A 9,378-nucleotide genomic window follows, 5' to 3' on the forward strand; every position below is an offset into this window, starting at 1 on the left:
CCGGGTTCACGCCATTCTCCTGCCTCAGCCTCCCTAGTATCTGGGACTAAAGGCGCCCACCGCCACGCCCAGCTAATTTTTTTGTATTTTCAGTAGAGACAGAGTTTCCCCGTGTTCACCATGATGGTCTTGATCTCCTGACCTCATGATCCGCCCGCCTCAGCCTCACAAAGTGCTGAGGCGTGAGCCACCGCACCCGGCCCCTAGTGATTACTTTTTAATCTCATTATTGGTCATATTTTTCTGTTTCTTTGCATGCCTTGTAATACTGAATGCCACATATTCAATATTGAATGTCAGACATTGTGATTTTTTTCCTTGCTGGATGCTGGATATTTTTCTGTTCTTATAAATATGCCTGGATTTTAATTTGAGATAGAGTTAAATTACGAGGAAATAGTTCATAAATATGCCTGGATTTTAATTTGAGATAGAGGTAAATTACTAGGAAATAGTTCAATCCTTTCAGATCTTACTTCCATATATATATATATTTTTTTTTGGCAGGACTCAAGCAGTATTTATTCTAGGGCTAATTCCCCCCCAGTTTAAGTAAGGTAAGACTCTTCTTAGTATTCTACCTCCATTGAGTTAGGAGCGTTTCTAGTCTACCTGATAGGAACAGTCACTATTCCTGGCCCTCTGTGAGTTTCCAGTGGTATTCTGTCTAATGCTTTCATATGTTTTTTTCTTTGCTGTGCTTTTTATAGTTTCTTCACACGCATGCACTGATCCGCATTGTCACATTCTCCGGGAGAACCTTCGGCAGGTCTCTAGGGTTCTCTGTGCACTTAACTTCCTCTTGTACACTGTCTTGTGAACTGTAACCATCTTGTTCTTCCTGGATTCATAGCCGAATCATCTCAACTCGGGGAGTCTGCTGGGCTCTCCTTCATTCCACTTCCTATGTCATGGTGTGTAAGGTATCTGAAAGTAGTAAGCTGGGGTAAACTTAGTTTGCTTAGGAATCATTTTCTTTCACTGCCTGATATCCAGTATCTTGAAAACAGATGTTTTATATATTTTGTCTGGCTCTTTTTCCTTTTTCCTTTTGGTTGGTTCAGGTGGGAGGGCCAATTTGGTCCTTATTACTCCATGTTGGCTGGATTCAGAAGTCCCCTAAGGCTTTACTCTTAATAGTCACTTCACATTTTGAAGAGAGGTAGAGAAGAGTTCCAAGAGTCTATTACCAATAGCCTCTGGTACAACCCACTCTATAGATGAAGTGTGATTATTATTTAGTCTATTTAATACTTCTTAAATCTCTAGAACATTATAAAGGTTTGCTGTGACTAGTGATTTATAGATTGTTTGGGACAGACTTTAGAACTCTGGGGCCTCCCTGAAATGTGCCGTTGACATTTTCAAAACACAAGGGGCCATTGATAGATTGCAAATCAGTTTTTACTCTTACTTGGTAGTCATTCTGCAAACTGGGTTCTGTTTCTATTTTACCATCTGGGTAAGGTTGCAGTTAAGGAAAATTTACTCTCTAAAGACCTTAATGGTACATAGAGCTTGCTAACATAGAGAATTTGCTGTGATTCAAGGGTTTATTTCTAGAACACTGAAAACCTTTCTAGTCCAACTCCAAGAAATGCTGTGTGATTCTTTTTCACTTATTCTTGAGGATTTCTTTGAAATTAAAAGAGGAGCCGGGTGCAGTGGCTCATGCCTGTAATCCCAGCACTTTGGGAGGCTGAGGTGGGCGGATTACGAGGTCAGGAGTTTGAGACCAGCCTGACTAACATGGAGAAACCCCGTCTCTACTAAAATAAAATTAGCTGGGCGTGGTGGTGCGTGCCTGTAATCCCAGCTACTTGGGAGGCTAAGGCAGGAGAATCACTTGAACCTGGGAGGCGGAGGTTGCAGCGAGCTGAGCTCGCACCATTGCACTGGGCAACAAGAGTGAAACTCTTGTCTCAAAAAAAAAAAAAAAAAAAAGAGGAAGCTCTCACTATCTTATTTCCATGAAAAAGAAAAGACCAGTGTTTTAGTATTTAGTGAAGGAGAGAGAGGACTTAAGGAAAGTTGAAAATAATCATGGACTGATTAATATATTTTTAAGCATTTACTATGGGTATACCACTTGTTTGGGCAATGAGGTGAAGAAGAGTGGGTAGGTTACTTTTTATTTACCTCCATGAATCTCAAAGACTTAGTCTTCCAAAAAAGTCTTATCATTTACTTTTCCATTTTTATGAATCAGTCACATGTAACTGCCAATCAAAGCATTTGGTTAGCATGAAGTAACTGGTGTTACTTCAGTATCATAATATTTCAGAGAAAAACAGAATCTTGCTGTTGTAGGTAATCTGAACAGCCTAATTATGGATGAATCTATAATTTCTTTTCGCCTTCTTAAGATATTGAGTTTTTTTTTTTCTTGAGACGGGAGTCTTGCTGTGTTGCCCAGGCTGGAGTGCAGTGGCACGATCTCACCTCACTGCAAGCTCCCCCTGCTGGGTTCACGCCATTCTCCTGCCTCAGCCTCCTGAGTAGCTGGGATTACAGACACCCGCCATTACGCCCGGCTAATTTTTTTTTTTTTTTTTGAGACAGAGTCTCGCTCTGTCGCCCAGGCTGGAGTACAGTGGGGCAATCTCAGCTCACTGCAATCTCTGCCTCCCAGGTTCATGCCATTCTCCTGTCTCAGCCTCCCGAGTAGCTGGGACTACAGGCGCCCCCCACCACGCCCAGCTAATTTTTTTTGTATTTTTTTAGTAGAGACGGGGTTATCACCATGTTAGCCAGGATGATCTCGATCTCCTGACCTTGTGATTAGCCCGCCTCGGCCTCCCAAAGTGCTGGGATTACAGGAATGAGCCACAGCACCCAGCCTCAAGATATTGAAAACTTTTATTCCTGGTTGACTGGGGCCTGGGGACATCTAGTAAATAGTTTTAAGTTGGCTGGGTGTGGTGGCTCATACCTGTAATCCCAGCACTTTGGGAGGCTGAGGCCAGCAAATCACTTGAGGTCAGAAGTTTGAGATCAGCCTGGCCAACATCATGAAACATCACCTCTAGTAAGAATACAAAAATTAGCCAGGCGTGATAGTGCATTCCTGTAATCCCAGCTACTCGGGAGGCTGAGGCAGCAGAATTGGTTGAGCCTGGGAGGTAGAGGTTGCAGGGAGCCAAGATTGCGCCACTGCACTCTAGCCTGAGTGACAGAGCGAGACTCTGTCTCCAAAAAAAAAGGTTTAAAGTTTAGTTTTAGAGATAAATATTCTTTTGTGTTTGTTTTGAGACAGGCTTTCCCTGTGTCACCCAAGCTGGAGTGCAATGGTGCAATCATGACTCACTGTAGCCTTGACCACCTGGGCTCAAGTGATCTTCTCACTTAAGCCTCATAAGTAGCTGGGACTAATTAGCCAGGGACCATGCCTCGTTAATTTTTTATAGAGATGGGATCTCGCTGTATTGCTGCAGCTACTCTGGAACACCAGGGCTCAAGAAATCCTCCTGTCTTGGCCTCCCAAAGTACCTGGATTACAGGCATGAGCCACTGTGCCCAGCAAGATAAATATTCTTTTTGTTTGTTTTGTTTTTTTTTGAGGCAGGGTCTCACTCTGTCACCCAGGCTGGAGTACAGTGGCGTAATCTCGGCTCATTGCAGCCTGTACCTTCTAGGGTCAAGCGATCCTCCTATCTCAGCCTCCCAAGTAGCTGGGACTACAGACGTGCACCACTACACCTGGCTCATTTTTTTTTTTTTTTTGAGACAGAGTCTCGCTCTGTTGCCCAGGCTGGAGTGCAGTGGCACGATCTCGGCTCACTGCAAGCTCTGCTTCCTGGGTTCATGCCATTCTCCTGCCTCAGCCTCCTGAGTAGCTGGGACTACAGGTGCCTGCCACCACACCCGGCTAATTTTTTTGTATTTTTAGTAGAGACGGGGTTTCACCATGTTCACCTGGCTAATTTTTAAATTTTTTTGTAGAGATGGGGTTTCACCATGTTGCTCAGGCTGGTCTCAAACTCCACTCTTGAGCTCAAGTGATCTGCCTGCCTTGGCCTCCCAAAGTGCTGGGATTACAGGTGTGAGCCACCATAACTGGCTTGAGATAAAGATTCTAAATAGCAGAAAACAAAACAAAGTAGCCCTGCTACATGCTAACGTGAGTGGTGCAGATCCTAAGTATTATAGCATTTTATTGCATAGAGACGTCCCTGAGCTGGGCTATTGTAGTCAAGACAGGTAGCTAGGACTGAGAAGAGGGTATTCCAGCTGGGAGGCAGTGGGTTTGCATGTACAGTGGCAGGGATGTTAGCTATAAGTCGTGGATTCTGTACGTTGAGGAGACAGTCTGTCAAACAGCTGAGTACACAAGAGTGAGTTGGAGATTAGGTGGGAAATGTAGGTTAGGATCAGATCAAACACCCTGAGTTCTTTGAATCTGTTCTTTATACAGAGATGGCAGTGAAAATGGAAGAGTCATTGAAGAGACTCTGTAAAGGAGAAAGCCAAGGACCTGGTGACCAAACGTGAGGACTGAGAGGGAAGAGTCAAAGGTTTTGAGTTAGGGCAAGAACGATACAGTATTACCCCCTTAGCCAAGGGGGTACCTTCTAAAACTCCCAGTGGTTCCCTGAAACTGCAGATAGTACTGAACCGCAGTCTAAACTGTTTTTTTCCTATATATACATGCCTACAATAATGTTTACTCTCTAAATTAGGCACAGTAAGAGATTAACTACCATAACTAATAATAAAATACAATTATAACAATATGTCAGCATCACAACTCTTGCACTTTGGGGCCATCATGAAGTAAAATAAGGGTTCCTTGAACACAAGCACTGTGACACCTCTACAGCCGACATGATGATAGAGATGCCTACTAAGTGACTAGCAGGTGGTTAACATCTGCAGCATGGACAAACTGGACAGAGGGAGGCTTCACATTGAAGGTAGATGGATTGGGATAGAGTGAGATTTTATCACACTGCTCAGAACAGCACACCATTTACAACTTATTGTTTATTTCTAGAATTTTCCATTTAATTTTTTCAGACTGTGGGTCAAAAAAAGGGAAACTGTTGATAAGGGTATGTGTCGGGGACTGGTGTATTATTATTATTACAAACAGGAAAGTCGGAAGGGAGAGGTCGAATGAAGTGATTCCAGAGATCCCTGAAGCTTTTTCTAAAAATTTCCAATTTCTCTGAGTAGCTCCTGACTAGACAATACTTCCCTGCATTCTTTCCCCTCTCCTGTGAGTAGAGCCTGGCAGGACAAACTCTAGAGTATGAGAGGGCATTTGGAGCCCATGAGGTCACCAGGCTAAATCCCCTCATTTTACTGATAAGCAAATTGAGGACTTCGGATATTGTGACTTCCCTTTAAGGCTACAGAGCTAGGCTGGCCTCTTGGCATTATTTTCTGAAATTCTTGTAATAAAGGTTACTGTATATCAATCCTGCTTACTGGCAAAGTGAGCCCTTTGTTTCCCTGCCATATTCATTAGTTATATTATTTTTATTTTAGAAACAGGGTCTTGCTATGCAGGTCCAGGCTGGCCTAGAACTCCTGGGCTCAAGTGATTCTCCTGCCTCAGCCCCTGGAGTAGCTGGGACTGTAGGAACTGTGCCCGACTCAGTTATTGGCTTAATGCCTCAAGCCGTTTTTCACCGTCCAGACTCAGATGCATTAATAATTAAAACAAGTCGTTTTGAGGATTCTGGTTTTCCTTTATCTGTACACCAAGACGCAAACCTTAGAGTAGTAGCACACTACGGACATTCATGCCAAACCCGGCCGCGTCTGCTCTCTCGTGATGCGCCTGAACTGTTTGAAGCGAACGGGATTGATTAACAATTTATGAAGGGAATGGGATTAATTAACAGTTTAAGCTCGAGGATTCTTACTGGGAGCCGACTCCCCAGGTTTTGAAGTAAAGGATGTGTGGTGGAGACTAGTAAAGGAATTGCTTCCTTTCTTTGCTCCTCTGAATCCCATTCCCAACGACGTCTCACGCCTGGAGCCCTGAATTGGTGTGTGACTCCTACCCCGCCCGAGGAAAATGAGATTATGCCAATGTCTTGAATGAGCACGGTTGTTTTGAGGTCTACACTTTAGCGGGAACCTGGGGAGAGTGCCTTCTTATTCCCCGACCCCGCCCAAGGCTCTCTTCACTTCCCCGCGGGGGTCCTCTCGTTTTCTCTCTCCCATCCGCTGGATTCCCGCCTTTCCTCCCCCGCATATTTACTTAAGGCCCAGGGGTTGCACCCCGCCCGCTGCTCCTTCGGGGGCGCGGTCGAAGAGCTCCGAGGGCGGGGCTGATCGAGCCCATATTCGGGCGTGGCCGGCGGTGATTGGTGAGGGCGGGGCCTGCCGCAGGGGGCGGGGCCTACAGGTTTGGCCCCCGCAGGGAGCGCAGCTGGCGCCGCTGGGAGGTGGTGGCACGACGCAGGTCCTGGCCGAGTGTGGCGCAGCAGTGGCGGTGCTTCCCGTTCGCCACGCGCCGGGGGTGGGTCCCCGAAGGTAAGCGTGTGGCTCATCGAGCTTGCGCGAGGAAGCCTGGCGGAGAACAGCCCGGGCACTGCGCGGGCCAGGTGGAGGGACCCCGGGGGCGCGGGAGGCAGGTGTGGTGTGACGGGCCCCAGTGCCGTTTCCGCGCCCATCAGGAGCGCGGGGCGGGGCGCGCGGGCGGCCCCTCCTGTGAGCCCCTGAGAGGAGACGCCGGTTCCACACCCAGGCATGCTGCGGCTTCGCAGCACTCATTCACTGCACTTGGTCCGAGGCAGGAAATGTTTGAGTTGTTCCACACACATCCCCTCTAAATGTCGAGAAGTCCCAGGTACTGTCAAGTTTGTATATCTTTAAAATATATTTACAGTTTGTGGTTCAGGACAGGAGGAGAAACCCGATAGTGAGTTTGCCGTGGGGCTTTACTTTTACTTTGTATTATTCAGTTTGTAAGGAAGGTGTAGTAGAAACGGGACTGTTACTTAAACATGGACAGCAGGGGTTACATAGGGAGTGTATCTTGGAGATGAAGCACGCAGACTTTGGAGCTGGAGTCATGGTTTTGAATCTATTTATTAACTGAGAAAACTTGGGCAATTTGGTTAGCTTTTCTATGCCTTAGTTTTAGCGTATGTAAAATGGAGATAATGATAGTTCCAAACTTACAGCAGTTTTTGAAGATTAAATGAGTTAATGCCTGGCTCATAGTCCACAATAAACTTTGGCTGTTTTCTTTATTATGCATTCAGATGAGCATTAATGTCAAGAATTGCCATCACCAGATATACGTGCTTTCTAGCTCAGAGCTGTTGCTAGAAATGCTTGGGGATTCCTTTGGAACAGTTTTCTTAGACCAAGTTTCACAAGAAAAGGTCTCTTTTCTTTCACTAGGGGTGTTACCTGATGTGATCATTCACCTTGTTCCAAATCACATCCACAGAAACCTCAGAGTCTTGAAGGCTGTTCTAAAACAGGAATGATAAAAGAGGCAGCGCCTTTACGGTGAATGTAGCCTCATTTTAAGCACCAAGTTCAGGCGGGTTTATTTAAAAGCAGTTCATATCCCTTTATACAGAACATTTAAGTTGTGTTATTTTGGGTGGATGCTTATTTGTACTATTATTGCAAACCTAAGTAAAACAGAGCACCCCCAATACATAAATAAACATCATAGGAACCGTAGCTTGCTGCAGGGAATCTCAGAATTGAAAGGAATCTGAAAAATCAGACCAGCTGGTCTTTACAGATAAGGATGAGGCCAGAGACTCAGAACCAATAAATGGCGGAGCTTAGGCTAGAATTCAGTTCTGCTGATCAACAAAGTATAAAATCAAATGATGATATTATTTCTAGTTTTGATGATAGTTACTATCTTTATTTTTGACAGTTTTATGGTACTGTGAATGGCTTTCCTCTCCAGCAGTATCCTGCTTGGTAGCTTAATTGCATGATTCATAATCTTTCTTCAGTACCTTTGATTTAAATCACAAGTCTCAAAGTTGCTACATTAATTATTGCTTTGAGAACAAGATGATTGTCTTCTTAAGCTTTGTACAAACATGTTCTAATGTGCTTTGGTTTTGTCCTTTTAAAATGCAGTCCTCTTCTCCCATATAGGGAATGTAAACAGCCAGTATAAACAAATTGACCCACTAGGCAGTTTTTTATCGCCGTTTTATTGGTGAAGTTTTCTTGATTGGGTAGGATAGAGTCAGGAAGTGGAACCCTGAATGCTCGCCCAAGGAAATAGGACTGGGTCCCAAAGAGGTATGTCGCAATGTGGCTGCTAACTTCAAAAGCATTGTGGAGTGAAATTATTTTAAGCTATTGTTTTGTTAGTTGCTGACTCTTCCCCAGCTCTTTGTATAGGTCACTCCTTCACCTCTGGGTGTTTGTTTAGATGTTACCTTCCTATTTAAAATTACATACAACACCACACTTATATATTGACCTGTTTATTTACTTATTCATTGTCTGTTGTCTGACGAGCGTAAGTTCCATGTGGGTAAAGTTGTTTGCCAGTTGTGTTCACTGTTGTATCCTAAATGCTTGAAAATAGTGCCCGGCACACAGAGGTACTGAATTCATGGATCTTATGCGGACATTTCCAACAAGATTAGTAATTAGTTAAGCTAATTCACTGTCATTTTGCCCTATTTTCCCTTCCCTCCATTTTATTTATTCCTAGTTACCCAGGAATAACATCTTGAGGCAATGTTAATTCTTTCTTTTACCTTTGTACCCCACATGCAAATAGCTACCAAGTTATTTCATCTGTCACTTTTTTTTTTTTTGCAAACCTGCCTCTCCTGTTGTTGCCAAGCCCATTTCTTCATTCCCTTCCATTTGACACCTACAGCACTGCAGTTCCCTTTTCAAGTGCCTTCACATCCTTACCTGCAGAATGAAATCCAGAGTGAAAAACCTGACATTCAGAATTCCCTCCAACATGATTTCAAGCCCACTTTTACAGTCTGTATCTCCTATAGATGAAGAGAGTGAGTTCCAGTTTAGATTTGTAAATATGACAGTAGAATAAGGCTTTAATGGTGATGCCCTATAAAATCCCAAGATGAGTGTTGCTTCATGACAGTTTCTCTTTCTGTTTTTATTGATGAGTTGATCTTTTTCTCCGACGTGGGCGGGGATTTAGACATAGTGGACTAGTGGCTGTTCCCTGTTTCTAGTGAGAACTTCTGCTGCCCTTTCTGTTTTGAGTTCCCATTCTTCAAACCCCCCTCACATGCGGCCCCTGCCACCCCCTACCAAGTATCTAGGTAAGTTCAGTTGGAAGTGGCTTTTTCTTCCTCTGAGTGCTGGTGACTTTCGTAGAGAATTTAGCACAGTCTACTTTGAATTCGAAATCTTAGGGCATTGGTCTTTTCTTTATTGCTTCATGTCCTGGAG

At 44.3% G+C, this 9,378-nt stretch overlaps 1 protein-coding gene across 4 annotated transcripts in view; it reads left to right on the plus strand.

Moving 5' to 3' along the window:
• The window catches only part of LOC105536987 (serine/threonine-protein kinase Sgk3), a 159,926-nt gene that overhangs the window by 66,689 nt on the left and 83,859 nt on the right, over positions 1 to 9,378 (plus strand). For 2 of the 4 annotated variants that reach the window (XM_011976480.1, XM_011976481.1), the window contains exon 1: positions 6,348 to 6,486. The exons of the other annotated variants lie outside the window; for them this stretch is intronic. The gene's annotated coding sequence lies outside the window, so the exon portion shown is untranslated. Of the gene's footprint in view, positions 1 to 6,347; positions 6,487 to 9,378 lie in introns of those variants that run through there. 4 annotated transcript variants of the gene reach the window in all.

The sequence above is a fragment of the Mandrillus leucophaeus genome, unplaced genomic scaffold (genome assembly GCF_000951045.1).
Source record: "Mandrillus leucophaeus isolate KB7577 unplaced genomic scaffold, Mleu.le_1.0 Scaffold167, whole genome shotgun sequence".
Taxonomy (NCBI): Eukaryota; Metazoa; Chordata; class Mammalia; order Primates; family Cercopithecidae; genus Mandrillus; species Mandrillus leucophaeus.